Below are 19,230 nucleotides of genomic sequence, written 5' to 3' on the forward strand. Positions count from 1 at the left end.
TGGCATTTATTTCTTGGTATGAAATGACTTACTAAAGGTCATTCAACTAGTTCGCTTCTAAACTAGGTCTACATTGCAGACCTCTTGATTTTTAATTCAGGATCTTTCTTGTGCTTATTATTGTTCCCTCCTTTCAGGCATGTTTGCCCACCGACAGCATTTTAAAATCTCCCATCATTTGTAGCAGTTTGTATCCAGGAATCTTTCTAAGCTCTGCTTCCCAAACTGGAGCTCTCTGTTGCCATCCCTTCACGATTGGTTACATCCTTGCCGTCTGCGTGCTTCCACAGGCTTGACCTGTGGAACTTGACCTGTCATACTTCCCTTTATTACCCTCCTGCAGTCACCTAGTACTTTAGCACCACTACATTTGGCTCCGTGCCCTGCACCAAAGATCTGGCCTTTTACTTCTAAGCAGGCACAACAATAATCCCACCTACTTTCTAGAAGAAAGCCAGTTCCTTCTCTCAGAATCTAACTGGATAAATAGAGAACTGACGGCCCTCAAATTCAACGCTAGCCTGAATGGTTCTGGTCAGATGCTTGGCACTGTACCTAATGCCTTCATCCTACGGTGATCTCTGCTAATTTCCACAAGGGCTGATGCCACGGCTATTGTCTCCTGACCTTGACTCATTTTTGACTCCTGCTACTTCCTTGGCAACTTGTTCTCTCCAGAAGGGACATGGCAATCAAAGGAGCCCCAAAGCAGCTGGCACCTGACCCAGGCTATTGGCAAATGCATCTTCTACTGAACCATCAAACTGGTGAGCAACAGAATCATCTCAGGAGGAGAGTGAGGTGGCAGTCACAAATGTGAATGTGAGTAATGTGAGCTTGTCAGGACTTGTGCTTCTAAAAAGCAGATTTTGGGGACAGAATTAGATAAAGTTTTATTTCAAACTTGCAGAGCTCAGCATTATGCCATGCAAGCCTTCATGCTTTTAATTTCCTGCTAAATTTCATGGTCCAAAAAAATCAACAGATGCTGAAGAAAATTATATTTATGTAAAAGAGCTTCTAATTCAATATGAAAATAATAAAAGAATAAAGGTTTACTCATGCAGTTCTGAAAGTCTAGGCAGAATGTTGAAGTCCAGGAGCTTCTCCTGGGGGGCACTGGCATGTGACACTGACCAGATGATACTGACGCAGCCTTTCCCGACCCAGAAACCTTCTCCCGACACCATTGTCCCCACAACATTTGGCTTCACCCCCTTTTCCAGTGACTTAGTGGTTTTGCCACCATAGCCTCAACTTTGACTTTTATCCACTCAAAACAATTACATTTAAGAAAAAAATTTCAAAACCAGATACTATCCCAGCTAGATTTAAAAAAAAAAAAAAATTTTTTTTTTTAACTTGACTATAGTTGACTCAGTCTTGCATTAGTTTCAGGTATGCAACATAAGGATTCAACTTCTCTATACATTATGCTATCCCCAGTTAGACATCTTATTCAAGTAAGTGTCATTGGGTTGAAAGCAAGCTTGGAGAAAATATTAATATCTGTATGGGTTTTGGTATATAACAAATCACCCTAAAACTTAGTGGTTTAGAATGACCACAATCATCATTTTATCCTAAAGATACTGTCAGTTAACAGGGCTCAGCTAAGCAGTTCTTTTACTCTGTACGCTGTCTGCTGGGGCTGTGTTCCTCCGGAGGCCAGATTGGCCTAGAATTCAAGACGGCTCACTCGCATGTTGCTGGAAACTCAGCCAGGGCTGTTGACCGGAGCCCCTGGATTCTTCTCCACAGCCTTTCCATGCTGCTTGGGCTTCTCACAGGATCCCAAAAGGTATCAGTACACAGCATTACTTATACCACATTTTAATTGCCAAAACACATCAGAATCAGCTCAGATCCAGGGGAAGGTGAAAAGACTCATCCACCACACTCCAAATCCTTCATATCTATGGGGGGGAAAAAGGTTTTATTATTAGGCCAGTAATCAATCCCACTGCTGTTGATAAGGAAACTTCCTTGGTGGACTCAATCCCAACAGGGTCCAGAGAAGCTGATTTACTGCTTTTAGATCTTCTTCAGAACAGAGTGAGAATTTGTCACATTACTTGGAATCTAACTTCAAGGGGTCCTAGGGCCCCTTGGAGCTGTTGAAAAGATCAGGGGCTATGTAGGCTTGAAAATTCCTATGGTTTATAACCCTGTTGGGATTTACCTTGAACTATATAAGTGGAAAAACAATCCAAATAACTTTCCAGCATTCTGCCAGATCAAAGTATAGTGGGCTACTCAGTTATAATTGATAGGTAGGAGAGAACTATAGTGATTTGTCTGTCAGTGTTACATCTAAGGATGGTTCCTAAAATCACCACTCATTTGTATTGTTCTCGAGCTCTCTTAGAATGTAAAACTAGAAAGAATGAGATTGTGGATTCGGTTCCCATGAGAGAAGTCAAGCTTTGCTTTCTCCACACCAGTGTGGCCATGTTGTAAACCTGGACCTTGAGTCACCAGTGGATCTGAAAGAGAAAGGACCAGTCAGCACCACCCTACCCTGGACACTGAGAACACTTCAAACCACATAGCCTTTCCTTGAATACTGTGTAACTTTTTCCTATTTTCTTTATCCCAACCTCTGCTCCTCCCCACCCCCATCCCACATTAAAAGTCAGGAAAGAAACTGATTGTTGCCAAACTCTTGTTTGTATCACCTACTGTACTAGGATTTTTTCCCCCCTTTTTTTGTTAAGTCAATATTGTGTTACTTAATCCTTACCATACAGGGTTTTGCATGCTACAGGCGCTTAATAAATAGTTCTCATTTGACTTGCTAAATTTGCTAAATTTGGAGGCAGATGACCAGCCATGGCATTAGCAATGTTTCATTCGGTGAAAAACCTCACGCATTTTTGAGGACAGCCTCCTTGGTTCTGAAGTATGGAAGCTGTTTATCCTTGCCAAACATAGAAATGTATTATTCTTTGGCTCCTATCAGCTCAGGATAAGGTATGAAATTTGTAAAACACAGTAATAAAACCCTAAAGAAATAGAATGCACTTTCATAATTGTACTTTAACCTACGTTAAAATATTTTGTTATGGAATATCTGTACAAAATGCCATTTGACCATGATTTGGAGATGTTGCTTATTGCAAGCACTTTACAAGCTAATTTTGGACGAATCTACTACTTTAGCAAATTTGCAGTTCTCAAAAATAGGAATTCCATCCAGAAGGGAAAGGCAATTTTCCCTCAGGGCATGAATGATCATTCTCATTTCATTGAAAGATTTCAATATGCTGAATTTAATCACGGTGGTTTTAATTATCCCCTTCCTCTGACCCCCATTTCCACTTCTGCTTTTACCCCCCCCCCCAAACTCCAAATTATCTTTAGCAGAAGTTTAATATCTGCACATTTTCCTTCATACAGTTATGGTTAATGTAGTCTACACTTGCGTTTCTAAGAAGTTAAGAAAGATTTTCAAGTTGGAATAATCATCTCTAGAAATCAAAAAGCATTTTAGTAATAGGGCAACTTAGTTGGCCTTTAAAAAATGAGATCACTCTACAGAACTCTTCTGATCAAGAAGACAGAATGAAAAATGTTCAGAGGGTCTTCATCACCAAAAACAAAGATTTAAGTCAAGGTAGGATGTGAAGAGGGAAGAGTAAGATGAAGCAAGTATATAAAGACTCTATGTTAGAGGGTGCCACAAAAACAACAAATATTAATCTAATCTATCTTGTATAAAGCATCAACATTATTTGCTTTTTTTTTTTTTTTCTTGGAAACTTTGTCATTGTCATTGCATATAAATTGACAGAACCACTTTTAAGGAACAATTTGACAAAATCTAATAAAGTTAGAGACCTCATTCTATAACCCATCAAATCTACTCTTTCTTTTTTCTCACCAAAGGACATACCCTCCCCAATGTCCGTCACCCAGCTACCCCATCCCTCCTTCCACCCTCCCTTCCAGCAAACCTCATTTTGTTTCCTGATTAAAAGTCTCTTATGGTTTGTCTCCCTCTCTGGTTTCATCTTGTTTCATTTTTCCCTCTCTTCCCTATGATCCTCTGTCTTGTTTCTCAAATTCCTTATATCAGTGAGATCATATGATAATTTTCTTTCTCTGATTGACTTATTTTGCTTAGCATAATATGTTCTAGTTCCATCCATGTAGTTGCAATTGGCAAGATTTCAGGTTTTTTGATGGCTGTGTAGTATTCTATCGTGTATATATGTAACATATCTTCTTTATCTATTCATCAGTTGATGGACATCTAAGCTCTTTCCATAGTTTGGCAATTGTGGACATTGCTGCTCTAAATATTCTGGTGCACGTGCCCTTCAGGTCACTACATTTGTATCTTTAGGGTAAATACCCGGTAGTGCAATTGCTAGGTTGTAGGGTAGCTCTATTTTCAACTTTTTGAGGAACCTCCGTACTGTTTTTCAGAGTGGCTGCACCAGCTTGCAATTATTTGCATATTTAAACCAAGATTTTCTTCAAAAAGATTCTGTTGTCTCATTTACTTTTATGTTTAACAGTATCCAGTATTCTGAATGGAAGTGTGTATTTCTAATTATTATAGACTTTATTTGATTGGCTTATTATGTGCTATCCCTAGACATTTGCTATGCACATGGAGATATTTAATGTATATCAAGTACACAGATATTTCCTAAATAAACAGATAGGAACAGGTGAGTATGTAGAAAGATTGATTAGATAGATAGAACCTCCTGTTGAAGAGTTGAATTGAGTATTCTGTCTCCTTTAAGAAGCTGTAAACTTAATTTGGTAAACTTTTAATTTGGTATTCTAATTATCCCAGAATAAGTTATCCAATTACCCACTCTTTCTATCCTATCTCTATGGAAGGTATTGAATGTAATGCCTGTAACAAGTTGCAGTAATCAAATACTGTGCCTGAATCCCTGTTCCAAGGTCTCTTGCCCCCCTGAATCTCACCTCTCCTATCATATGCTGACACTGATGATAACATGACAGCCACGTGGCTGCTGGCATTCCTTTCCTCATCTCTTTTAAGAATGGTGCATTTTGAACTCAGTCTATACAAACCATCTGTGTGAGTCAATTTGTAGTTCCTTGTTTTAATACGGTATATTGGTATGATGAAACAAGGCTCAGGATAGCACTTTCAGAAAAAAAAAAAAAAGTCTTTAAGTTGAATCTTGTTTGAGAGTTTGCACTCATTACAGTAATCCATCATTTATGAATTACTAGGAGCCACGTAAATGTCCCCAAAATGACCACAACTCATTGGGGTCTCCTAAAAATAGGCATTTGGGTACCAGGAGTTGATTTTGTAGGCAGTTTGTGATGACTTTAACCATGCCAAGGAATGCCTACATTTATCCTAAATCTATTTTTAGAAACCAATTGTCAAAACAACCCACAATGTGTGGCTCTGCTGGTGAACTCCATAAAGAGATGTCACTTTATTTTTCTATCTTAAAAAAAAAAAAAATCAAGCACCTTTTGCTAGCTGCCGAGGAGAACGTTACAAAGAAGCAATAAGTAATAGGTAAGCTCACCCTTAGCTTTTGTGTTTAAAAGGAATCAGCTTTCCAGGATGTCCCATTTCCATCCCTTGTAATGCAAGGCCTAAATGTCATTGTGGCACATTTCTTGTAAAGATTCAAAAGTGGACCTTGAGATGGGATCTATCTGGGAAATATCCGATCTAGGAAGATGAGCCCACGACCATGTTTATTGACAAGTTTCCCCAGTAGCTATGTCCATAATGGACAGTGGAACCCTAAAGACAGATTCTTCTACCCTCTCACCTTTATAAATATGCCACGTAAAAACAGTGTTTGGTCTGTGTGACAGGCTGCTTGGGGAAGGATATGTGGTGTTAGGAACGGCTGCCACGTTTCCTCTCAACAGAGTCATACGCTGTGCTAGCAACCAGAGTTGTCCTCTTTTTTTGATGGAATCAAAATAGGCACATCATCCAAGAATGAAGATATCTGTGGTGCCTGCGATTAAAGCTAACCTCATTTTCAGTCAGGTGTCACATTCCAAGGGGAAGATGGTCTCTGATGCCAGCCTGTGGCTTTAGGAGGCTATCCACTTGCTCAGTAAAAGGCTCCCAGGTGAAGATTTAAAGGATCTTTAAAAAGAGATCCCCAGAACCCTAGGAAAACAATGTGAGGTCATCTGACCAGGTACTGGGTTATGACAACAAAACAGCAGATAATTTTTTTTAAAAGAAGTACATTTCTCCCAATGTTTTCTAGCATCTGATTAGAAATTATAGGTAAAAGAAATATTTAAATGACCCCTACTTTGACAGTGAATGGACTTGAATTTCCATATCCTAGAAGAAACCAATTTCTTCGTTATGTTTGTGCCCTGGAAAACTTAATCCAAAAGACATTGTTGTCCTGAAATCTTATATGTCAGTACAGCTCAGATCAGTAGGGCTAAGATCAAATATCCTCTCATTCCTTCTCTTCAGTTGTATTCAGAATTGCAAAAAAGTTTAAGCTCCAGATGAAAGGGAATAGACAAGTATTTTTCAGCATAAAAATAAACTGCCTGTTAAGTATGATCTCTTAAGTAGGAAAAAATTTCTATAAGCTGGGATGTGTGTTACATGTAACTCAGAGACTGTCCATTTTCCACCAATCCGGTTTTTCACCTGCTGTTCTGAGGCCATAAAGTCTCAGAGGGAGGTCCTCTGTAATTTTATATGGAATTTGATGACTTAGAGGCCCATGGCAGGAATTAGGGAGCTCCACAGCTCCTGTAGAGAGACTGACGCTCATTATCGGCATCTCGAACTAGCTCATTTTACAAGGTCATAAAATAGCAGAAGCTTTGTTAACCCCTTCAGTTTCACCCTTTGGGTAAAGTATTCTATACACCTAGATTGTGTATTCAGCGTCACTGGGACGAGAGAAGGGAAGGCTGGGTATGCCCAGAATAGTGGAGGACAGAGAGTAGGAGATCAGAAGTTAGAAGATTAGCCTAGTTTTTCATGGAGACCATCCTTCAAGCTTTCCCAGGAAATAAAAGGCTTCTAGTGAGGGGAAACAATAGACCTGAACAGCAGGAGTGTTTGGGACGGGAGCCAGAGAGCAAGAGTCACTAACAGAGAGTGGTAATTTGGAATGAATTGCTGTTTGTGTTGTGAAGCCCCAGGACGCAGCTGGTGTACTGGCTAACCTGAGGATTTGCAGTGACTGCATTGAAATGGTAATGAAGTTTTTATTTTATGATTGCAGATGTTTGCGGATTATTGTTATTAAGCTTATTAGTGTAACACTACAAATATGAGATTTTTATTTACTTGGTCTCTTATTTATGGGAGCTTTGTTAAAGTCTTTTTAACTCAAGTCAGGAAAACAAAAGCCCGGCAATAACCAAAAAGTGCTGAGCCGTCAGGCAGTTGTGGAGTGTGTGTGTGTGTGTGTGTGTGTGTGTGTGTACACGTACACGCATACACGTGTGTGTGCCAGCACCCTTAATGTAAGGCTCTTCTACATTTAAGATAAATCCAAAGGTTCCCATTGTGGTTGTACCTTAAGTAATGTTTTCAAGTAATCTGTGCCCAGGTAAAACAATCCACCGTTAGACTAAGCGTGGTCACTATGCCTGGTTCTGTTCTCAGACTGCCCAGCCTATTCTGCCATTTTTAAATTTAACTTCCCCGTGCCTCAATGTCCAACTCTGTAAAATTGAGGGTAAAAAAATGCTAACTTTTTTCTAAAGTCATTGTGAGATTTAAGTGTGATCATCTGTACAGAGCACTTATCAATGAATGTTAGCTGTTACCTAAAACGATCATGACATTTAAGCATTTTATTCAAGAGATTGGGACAAAGAATTCTGTCAGAAACTTTATTATCTTGCATAGTGATCTCTCACATCCAACAATTGAAAGAAGGGGCACACATGTATTTTATATGGATAACTAGTTTTCAAGCAATAAAACAAATAATATTCAGTTATTTTACTGTTAGGCATAGTATGATCTCTTTTAATTATTCAGATTTGAAGAATCTTGAAATCTTTCAAGATATTATCACTGGTGAATAGGAAGTAACATAATAGAAAGGATCAACAAAGTGGTTACGAATCCAGTTATAAAAATTCCAAATGATTCTGTTTTCATTATAGTTCTCTTCCTAGCTTGTCAGAAGGACACAGGAAATATATGGGAAGAGAAATGAGCCTCTCCAAGGAATTCAATTTCTAACTTGCTAAAATAATTTCCTTAGGTTAGAAAAATCAAAATCCCCCAAAATATGCCATCTGTAAAAGTAAACTCATTACCATTATCCATTTCAAAATGAAAATGATTACCAGTTGGACGATTAAAGAGAAGCTACTCTCACATGGACTCTACAGCAATTCCTGCCAGTATCATGATCTGATGTTGATGATTTAAAACCAATTTGGGACACTAATGGAGAATCCTGGGAGTCACAGTCAAATACGTCTGGAGTCTAGTCATAACTTTACAATAAAGTTGACAACTAATAAAAGTTTTTAAGTGGATCTATCTTCTGTAATTTTCTAAGAGTTCCACTAAAATGGGTTCATGGTCAGAGATTAAAGAGTAAGGGCTGAAGATATTTTTTAAGATTCCATTTTAAATACTATGTTATGTATTTTATAAATTGTATGTTTACCTTAATGTGTTGGTAACCTATTTCCTTAACTCAAAGCGGCCCCTAAAGACTCTTGAAGCAATAAGAAAACACTGTGTAGATTAGAAATCATTAATTTGAAACAGGAAAATGTCAGGAAATTGGAAAGCAAACCAAGTTCTCAAGTACATTAATAGTTCTGAAGGGTAGCTTCCATTAGGTTGGTTTCATGGTGTCTTAAACCAGCATGCACCAATATCATAGGCTGTCATCAAGAAGACTTCTGTATAAAAACAAAAATAAAAACTTTGTTTTTATATAAAAACAAAGTTTTCAGAAATTACATTTTATATCTCATTATTATAACTTAATTTCTTACAATTTAAATAATTCTAAGTTCAAAAACAATTCACTTAAAATAAGTTCCCTTCTGTAGTGGAGATTTCTGCAAATGGAATTTGTAACCGTAAGTATAATATAGTCTGGAGCTGCCAAGGACCACCCCGTAGAGAAAGACTTCATGAGATCACAGCCAACCTAGAGGAAGGTTGAGGCAAGAGATGGAAAGAGACAGATAACTGTGACATCATTTGAGGCCTCCAGAGTCAGCCATGCCTGGGCTTTATGATTCTGCAAGCCAGTAAACTCTTTTTGTGGCTTATGCCTGTTGGAGCTCAATTTCCATCACCTATGACCAGGGGAATCCTCACTAATAAGCCACCATGGTCAAGGGTTTGGGGGAAATGCTTCAAATTTTATTTGTCTCTTGCAGATTCACAATGTGCACCAACTTGTTAAAAGATCTGAGAAAACCTGCTGGAAAGGAACTTGTGTCTCTTTGTTAACCCACTGTTTCCCAAACTTGGTTGATGGTAGAGTCTCCTTTTATGCAACACCTACGAACATCTATTTCACTGAGCACAGTTTGGGTTGTGATGGTCTTCTAAGGCATGGAGGGAAGAGAGTTGTCAGAAACGACCCCAGCAGTACTCCAGAGACTCACTGAAAAGGAATTCATCAAGCGAAGTAACCTCTAATAGATGAGCAAGTCTAAGTGGGGAGGCCGACAAAGGCAGGTCTTCTCTATGCCCTACCCTCCTTTCTCTATAGCCCTGAGATAGGAACAGTGGAGACCTCCATCATCTCTTTAAATGGCAAATTACAAGGAGCTCACTGTAACCTGTTGATCCTTCCTCCGCCACTCTGAAATCAGTGGGTTTTCCTGACTTTATCCCTCTCTGCAGAATCTCCACCACCTGTGAGAGGAAGATATGCAGGCTATTTTAAACTTCTTCATTGAAGGTAGCAAGAAAACTTATCTTCCAGACTTCCCTCAGATTTCCCAAGCCTGGACTGACAAACTTCAGCTTCTGAGATGGGTCTCAGCCCTCTTAAATTCTGCCAGGTAATGACCATCTTTTCTACGACCATTCAAGTCCAAAAGCTTGAGACTCAGGAGAGCCCCTGGAATAAGTTCCAGCCCGAGTGCGGAAGACCAGCGTCTCACTTGGAAACAGAGGAGGCAAATTCTCCCTTACACTGCTTTTGTTCTCTTCAGGCCTCCCAGGGATTGGATGATGCCCACCCACGTTCGGAAGGACAATCCGCTCTGTTCATCCACTGATTCAAATGTTAATCTCATCCAGAAACACCCTCAGAGACATATGTAGAATAATGTTTAACCAAATATCTGGGCACATCTGTGTCCCAGCCAAGTTGACACATAAAGTTAATTATCACAATAACAAAAATCACATATGCTTCTGTTTCACTGAGACCTGAGGGTTTGTTCCAAAAGCATGAGCTCTCTGGGAGTTGGACGGCCCCTTCTCGTCATCATGGCCTTCGACATCACCTTAGTTCAGCAGTTACCAGCCTTGCTTGACATCAAAATAGAGAGTATTATGAAAACATGCATTTCTAGGCTTCCATTACAATCTGCTGAATGAAAATCCCAGGCTGAGGCCCATCATAGATCAGAATAGGAGATAAAGGCCCATTTCCAAGGGCTTTTAATAATCAACCTCACTGCTTAACTTTTTTTTTTCATTTTTTCATTTTTTTATTTTTTAAATTTTAATTCCAGTATATACATTCCCGTATGTTAACATACAGTGTTATCTTTGTTTCACGTGTACAGTACAGCGAATCAACACTTTCACACAATGCCCAGTGTTTCTCACAGCAAGTGCCCTACTTCAATCCCCATCACCTGTTTCATACATCCCCCACCCACCTCCCCTCTGGTAACCATCACTTTGTTCTCTATGATTTAAGAGTCTGTTTCTTGGTTTGTCTCTCCTTTTTTTTTTTTTTTTTTCTTTTTTTCTTTTTGCTTTGTTTGGCTTTATTTCTTAAATTGCACATATAAGTGAAATCATATGGTATCTGTCATTCTTTGACTCACTCATTTTACTTAGCATTATACCCTCTAGATCTGTCCATGTTTTTGCAAATGGGAAGATTTCACTCTTTAGGACTGACTAACATTTCGTTGAGTATATATACCACATCGTCTTTACCCATGCATTTATCCATGGACACTTGGGCTGCTATGATTTGGCTGTTGTAAATAATGCTGCAGGGAAATCACTGTTTTAAAGTACAGAGTCACTGGGTGCAGTGAACACAAAAGTCAGAGCAAGGAATTTAGTAGTTTCCAATAATTTATGTCCCTGTTTCTCACTCCCTCTGGGTTTTGTTTTCCTTCTGCCTCCCCCACCCTCATTTAGTAGGGAACCAGGAAGATAAAGCCATTTGCTGAGTTGCTAATGTATGGCAGGAATCAGACTATGTATTTTATATGTCTTATTTCACTGTAACCCTCTAGTCAACCCTGTGAGAGAAAAAAGGGGTCTATTTTACAGAGGAGAAAACTGAGGCTTAAGAGGATTATGTAATTTTACCAAGAGATTAACTGGTGAAAGAGCTGGAATTTAAACTGCAACTCATTTGATTTTAAAAAACCGTACTTTTCTCAACACATCATATTCTATGATTAGTTTAGGAATACCAGATGGCTCCTGATTGGAATGGATTAAAGATTCAGGAAAGATAATGTTTAAAGCCTCTTGTACTGGTAAGCAATCAATAACAGGCTCAACTAGTTAACCAGATGTAGGAGGAAAGAGAGATGAGTGGTTTTCCACTCTATTTGGAAAATCCATAACATACTTTGGACAGCATTGTTCAAACACAGGATCAGGCTCATGGGGCACCAGACACTTTTATGAAATCTCCAATGTCCCTGTTCTACATCTTCATTTAACGTAGCAGGTACTCCATAAAAGAATCTTGAACAAACAAATGATGTAAAATTTACACAGTACCTTTATTTTTTTTAAAGATTTTATTTATTTATTTGAGAGAGAGAGAGACCATGAGAGGAGAGAGGTCAGAGGGAGAAGCAGACCCCTGCCGAGCAGGGAGCCAGATGTGGGACTCCATCCCTGGAATCCAGAATCATCACCACCAGAGCCAAAGGCAGTCACTTAACCCACTGAGCTACCCAGGCACCCCTTTTTATTTTTTTTAAGGGAGTCTTCAATAAATTCTTGATTTGTTTTCACCCTGAGAGTGAGAATAAGAATACCAGACATTTGCATAATCTATACCTGCAAAGAGCTCTTTAGTATTTGCCATTCTTAAGATAAAAGATGAATTAGTGTTAAGTATTTAATTCAGCAATTCTGAAAGACATCAGAAGCCTCCATTTCTGAATAACATTAAAAAAAAAAATGCCTGTTTGGCTGGAACGCTATAGTTCTGAAGAATATTCTTACTTAAGAGCCTTGTATATTTCATCATTTGGGTGTTCAATAAATGTTTGCTCCCTGATTGACTTTGAGGAGTAGAAGTATTCTCTAACTAGTGGGAAGCACTAGAACTGATTGTCATAGACCTTGTGTTCTGCTCTTATTCCATCTTAAGGGGGAAAAAAAAAACCCTTATATTTGGTAGTATCAGCAATCAAGAAACACAAAAGTTCAGGTTTGGAAAGCTATTACTACTCAACATGCACATGAACAAAATATTACTAAATTGCATACAGTATGAATCTATGATAATGAGTCCAAATTAGTATAAGTACAACTGGTGAAAAAATGTACTATATCCCCTAGAACCTGGAAAATCTGGAGGATATCACTACAGATTAATAAATGTATTCTTCTGCCATCAACTGTGTGAATAATTCGGCTAATCTGGCAATTTATGGGTTGTAGTGAAATGTCAAACACTTCCTTAGGCTCAAAAATCCTATGTGAGGTATCAGCAAGGATACAAGTCTTAGCCAAAAGTAGCAATTATCAATGGACTAGCTTTGTGCTCTGTAGCTATTTAACATGTAAACATCTTGGTAGATGTTACAGTAGACCTCTGTTTCTAAGCAAGTATTCAGCATTGTTGATCCTTAACTTTATTTCTCCTACTTCAAGAACTAATTTTACTATTTACTTTCCTTCTTCTCTCTCTTGCCTTCTCTTTCTCTCCTTCCATCCTTCCCCCCAACTTTTCCTCCTTCTTCCCACTACATCTCTCACTCCCTTGTTGTCTTTCCATACAAATTTCTTGAATCTCTATAATGGACCAGATCCATACTAAACCCTAAGGATACCATGATGAACAGCATCCCTGAATTTAAGATCCTTACAGAAAAATGAAGGTGACACAACATAAAAAGAGATAGAATTCCAAGTGAGACTCACTGATTACCTAGTGAGATTAAAGGAGGTAATAAAATATTACCATAGTAGAAAAATTCAACAAGTCATAGCAAAGAGTAAAGAAATTCCTTCTGAATTTGAACTTAACACGTGTTCAATAAATTGAAACTGATGAAAACTTACTGAAATTACTCAATTTCTAAGACGTAACTACTTTATAATGGGAAAAATTCATAAAGCAGACATTATGATATCCAGGCCCTTGATGTACCGTACATTTGGTTATCAGGAATACTTTATTGCTTAACACATAGCAAAGGATTTTACTAATACTTTGTGTAACCTATTTGAGCATTATTTATTGCATTAAATACTTTTTCTTGAACCTAAAAGGTACACTAAATTATTTTCTGGATTCTCAACTCTGCTTTTATTATATCTGCAAGGAAAATTTTTTTCCCCACAGTTAATTCATTTAACAAATAGTTACTAAATACCTCCTATCTGCTAGGTACTATGCCTGTGATTTAAAAAAAAAAAAAAAAAAAAAAAAAAAAAACCACAGACATGGTCCCAGCCCTCATAAAACTTATACTGGTAAACAGTAAACAGTCTCAAAGTGTAGAATATAAATCATTGGCAAAGTTAAGAGTTTCCTTCAGAAAAATGCACTCTATAACAAACTTGGCTAGAACACCAATCTCCCAGTAAATAGGGCATGACTGCCTCTGCTGTTTCAGAGCCACAGTTCTGAAACCACAGAGAATAGGCTTAAAGCAAAATGGAACTCAGTTCAAATTCAGCTCTGCTCTTTCTTGGACCTCATGACTCCATCCATAGAATGGGATTTGTAATTCCAACTTCACAGGCATATTGTGAAAATTAGATCATGTGTATACAGGGAGTAAGCACATTCAGGGTATGTGTGCTTATAGTAAACACCCAGAACATGGTAGCTTTTCACACTGCTACTCCTTCCCTTTGTATCCTATTCTATAACTAAACCAGTAGATTGAATGGTAGGTCCTGTTACCTTTGTGTATTTATGATTGACTGAGGGCTATCTGGAATTTTTTATTTAAATTCCTTGGTTTGTAAAGTTTTTCTGGATTATAAGAACTATGTTCTTGCTTTAATACTGAGGATTATGCAGTCTGAGGATAATGCAGTATTTTTGAGTATAAGAGATTCTGGACCCTAATTGAAGGTTGCTCAATTAGTAAATATTTGAACCTATGATTTTTAAGGGGTGTGTGTATGTGAGAGAGAGAGAGAGAGAGTGAGTACGTAAATATGTGAGTATTTTAGAACATTTCAGCATCTTACTGCCAGGATTATGAACGTGAATTTAACCGATCAGCAATAAAGTTGTTGATGTAGCAAGTCAGAATTAAGTCGAAAATGGATTAACTCCCAGGAACACATTCTGATATTAGTAATTACTTTTAGAACTCATAGGAAGTGTTCGCTGTGTCTGCTGGTAATGGTTAAATCCCTAATTTAACTTTTCCCCATCCATTAAAGAAAACTGTAATCAGTTACTAATTATGGATTACTGCATTCCAGTTACGACTTCACACCACTGACAACTTGCTTCTCCCCTTCCCCAATCATTTGACTTGCTTCACCATGTGTTTGATAGTGATAGAAGGATCACTTAAAATTAGTGGTGGAGTGTGAACCATTTACGTGAAGAGAATTGTAGTCTTCATGCAGTTAAGTTACGAAGCTTATTTGGTAAAAGTCTAGGAAAAACTAATATGTGGTAATATTTTCACTATTGTTTACATTATAGAACTTACTGCTTTTTGTGTATATAGTCACACATCCCTTTCTTTGTATTTCAAGAAAATATTTGTGTTAAACATAACAAAATTTAGTCCATTAGAAAATTGATCAAAGGGAAATATCTAAAATGAATCTAGCATTTTCTTCCTAGGAACAAGTATTTAGTAATAAATCTTTAAAATCACATTTAAGGACCTTTTTCCAAACAATAGGATTTCTTTTTCCATTCCACGGATGACTCTACTAGCCAGAGCAACCACATGTCCGGGCTGATTCTTTGACTCAAGATTCACATTTTATGGATGCTTAGGGACCGTTTTATTCTTAAATAAACAGCTTTGTTGAAAGACGTATTACTTGTAAATCTGTATCATAAAAGAAACCTTTTCATCTTTTGACCTGACCTTCTCCCACCTTCACTTCCGTCACAAAGAATTTTTAAGAAAAAAGGAGGACATAGGAGGGGTGGGGGTGCTGGGGTATAATCTTAAAAGAACAAAAAAGTGGTTTATCCAGCAGACCCTGGCTACTAATCTGGCATCTGAGTGGACAGACTGTATCTAAATGTTTTCTCTTACCAATGACACTTACAACAAGTATAAGTAGGCACTTTATATGTGGAAGGCATGATTATTAACTCTGAGCAGCTTAAATATAGTGTTTGGCAGGGTTTTTATTTTTTAAATAAATAATTTTAAAAATATTCCTGCAAAGAAGCTACAAGTGAGAGATCTCTGTTTTAAAGGCTGAGGGAGAAAAGAACATGAGGAGGCCATGTCCAAGAATATGCTGGAACGTGATTAAGCCCTGGAACGTGAATACTCTGTGTGTGTGTGTGTGTGTGTGTGTGTGTGTGTGTGTGTGTGCATTTGAGTGTCTTTCTGTCCTTACATCTCTCAGTTTTAAGATTTTACTGTTTCTATGCTTCTCTAACTGGTTTCCCACCCTCAATGACTTCATCCACCAATCCTTGGCAAAGCTAATTTTCCCTTCTTTTGCCATATGCTTCTGAAGTGTGCTTTACCAGTGCATCTTACACAAGCCATAGGTTTCATTCCTTGTCCTGAATCTCGGGGTTGACTCTACTGAAATATGGCAGAGTCGGAGGAATGCATTTGATCTGATGATCCGGAACCCCCATCATGCATGTCAGCTTGAAAGTAAGTCCATACAGCATAGTCGCAAGAGAGATGGAAAGTTATGTATGTTGTGGTGGTTTTTATATAGAGACTCTGAAAAGAATGTCTAACTTCCACCACGTCCAAGACAAAGGGCAAAGGAATGCTAGTGCCCCATCAACCCCTACACAGTCAACAAATCCTTACTGAGTCCCATTAAGGCTCCAGATACAATACTGAACCATATATGAGTTGAAGAAACAAGTGAGGACATGTTCTACTTTCTTGAATTTTGAACTCCCTTCCAACGGAAAGGATAGGCATGTAAACATGCCTAACTATAAAGTGGAATGAGTCATAGTAAACTATAAGTTGTTTTTTGTTGTTGTTGTTGTTGGGGGTCTGCAGAATAGAATATCCTATCCATTCATAAATGTGAATATCCCCCTCACCCCGTTTGAAAGGCACTTTGGCCCAGTGCATGATAGGAGTGTTTCTCAAACCTGGAAACTCTCAGTAGTAATTGTGGGTAGACAGTGTCATAGGTAACTTCCTCTCAACAAACACCGTGACAAGTTTGTTTTTTGTTTTTTTTTTTGCCTCTGAGAAACAGTGACAGAGATGAAGCACTAGGTCGGTGGGTCTGTGGGTCTGTGGGTTGGTAGTTCCCATCTTCAAGTAGTCATTTAATTGAAAAGATTTTTTCTTTACTTGTTAGAGAAAAATGTGGCAAAGTTTTTCACGAATATATTCTCATTAAATGTCAGTTTGTAAGTGATAACATGAAAAGTGGCAGATGATTAATTCCTGATGTGGTCAGTGACACTGGAGTAATCAAAGTTTGGGAGACATTCTGAAACACCCATGGGTGGATGTTAAGGAATTTCATCATCTCCCAGTGTTCTTGGAGTATTTTCACTGAGTCTTGTGCATGTGTCAAACTGGTTGGCGATATACCAAAATCAGAATGGATTTATACCAGTAAAGTACTAAGAATAGAGATAGGTTTTCTTAGAGAGCAAAGATACCTATCTAGTATTGTTCAACTTGTAAGAGATGAATTTCAGCCAAAGGAAAGAGAATTTTATCAGCTCTTGCAAATTGTGGTACCGAGGTTAATGCTGGATAACTTTGATTTCATTCCTTTTCCAAAGAAGCTACTTTTCAGATGCAAGTTTCAAGCTTTCTGGCTGAGTTTCTAATTCTGAATGTTTGAGAAGGATTCAAAAATGTAAAGTTATCTACAGAAGGACAAAAAAAAAAGCACCTAAGAGAAGTTTTTCTAGTAAAAAGCTTAATAAGCAGTCACTTTAATATCATAAGATGCAATAAATTACCATTGCCTTAAGTTTTTAAGCACTGGATAATATTACCCCAAATCAATATAAAAATTATTTATTATTATATTACCATATGATCCAGCAATTTCATTTGTGGGTGTTTACCCAAAGAAAATGAAAACACTAACTCAAAAAGATATATGCACCCCTGTGTGTATTGCAGCTTTATTTACAATAGCCAAAATATGGGAGCAACCCACGTGCCTATCCACAGATGAGTGGGTAAAGAAGATGTATATACTATGGAATATTACTCAGCCATAAAAAAGAATGAAATCTTGCCATTTGCAACAACATGGATGAACCTAGAGGGTAGAATGCTAAGTGAAATAAGTCTTCCAGAAAGACAAATACTATGATTTCACTCACATGTGGAATTTAAGAAACAAAACAAATGAACAAAGAATAAAAAGAAAATAAAATAAAAATAAAAATTGGGGTGCCTGACTGGCTCAGTCAGTAAGATAGGCAACTGTTGATCTTGGAGTCGTGAGTTCAAGCCCCACATTGGAGTCGGGGTACAATCTACTTAAAAACAAACAAATGAACGAACAAACAAAAAACAGACTCTTCAATATAGAAAACAGACTGGTGGATACCAGAGGGGGGATGGGTAGGGGGATAGTGAAAATAGATAAAGGGGATTAAGAATACAGTTATCTTAATGAGCACTGAGACATGTATAGAATTGTTGAACCCTTATACTGTACATCTGAAACTAATATAACACTGTATGTTAATTATACTTGAATAAAAAAGTCTAGTGAATAATTATTCCATAAATTCTTCTTGAATTCCCACAGTGTTCATTATGGCAACAGTGAGAAGGCACTCCTTGTTTTGACATTAAAATCACCCTAATCAACCTAAGAACTATAATCATGTGACACCCCTACCCTATTCTACTCATGGCTGCCAACCACACACTTACGTGCAGCTTGTCTCTTCAAGTCATTAGTGCAAAGGAGCTGCAAGAAAAAAATTCACAATATGACCAGAGCAAAACACACACACACACACACACACACACACACACACAAACACACACCCCTGGTTTGTTGAATTTAAGTTGGCTGTAACAAGAAATAACTTTCATACCTTTGAATCTTTCACTAATGAATACTTTAAATACCAATTGAATTGCTAAAATCCATTTGATGCATTATAAATGCACGTGTGAAGGATATTACCTACTCATTGATCTAGGTTTTTTTTTTCTTTTTAAAGTTTATCTAATCAGAATTTCATAATCCTAAGCATTAAATAATATGTGCACTTTCGGTGGTTATCAGTCTACACAAGAGGGTGAAAATTCAACAAGTTGGTGGTGTATTAGGATTCTCCAGAGAAACGGAACTAATAGGAGATATCTACATCTATATATACAGCTGAAAATGAATAGATATAGATAGATATAGATACAAATATCTTGGGACTTCTCAGCCTCCAAAATCATGTGAGCCAATTCATATTTTATATATATATACATATACATATATATAAATATGTGTGTTTATATATATATGAGGCTGAGAAATCCCACAATCTGCCATCTGCAAGCTAGAGAACCAGGAAAGTCTACTGTGCAATTTGGTCTGAGTCCAAAGGCCCAAGAACCAGAAACTCAGATATCTGAGGACAGGGGAAAACGGACGTCCCAGCTCAAGCAGAGAGCAAATTCTCTCTTCCTCCACTGCTGTGTTCTGTTCGATTGGGGGAT

General features: G+C 37.8%; 1 long non-coding RNA gene across 2 annotated transcripts in view; it reads left to right on the top strand.

Moving 5' to 3' along the window:
• The window catches only part of LOC309869383, a 95,742-nt gene that overhangs the window by 51,452 nt on the left and 25,060 nt on the right, over nucleotides 1–19,230 (top strand). The window contains exon 3 of one of the 2 annotated variants that reach the window (XR_014314145.1): nucleotides 9,373–10,465. The exons of the other annotated variant lie outside the window; for it this stretch is intronic. This is a non-coding gene — a long non-coding RNA (uncharacterized lncRNA). Of the gene's footprint in view, nucleotides 1–9,372; nucleotides 10,466–19,230 lie in introns of those variants that run through there. 2 annotated transcript variants of the gene reach the window in all.

This window comes from Mustela nivalis (genome assembly GCF_964662115.1).
Source record: "Mustela nivalis genome assembly, chromosome: 7".
NCBI lineage: Eukaryota > Metazoa > Chordata > Mammalia > Carnivora > Mustelidae > Mustela > Mustela nivalis.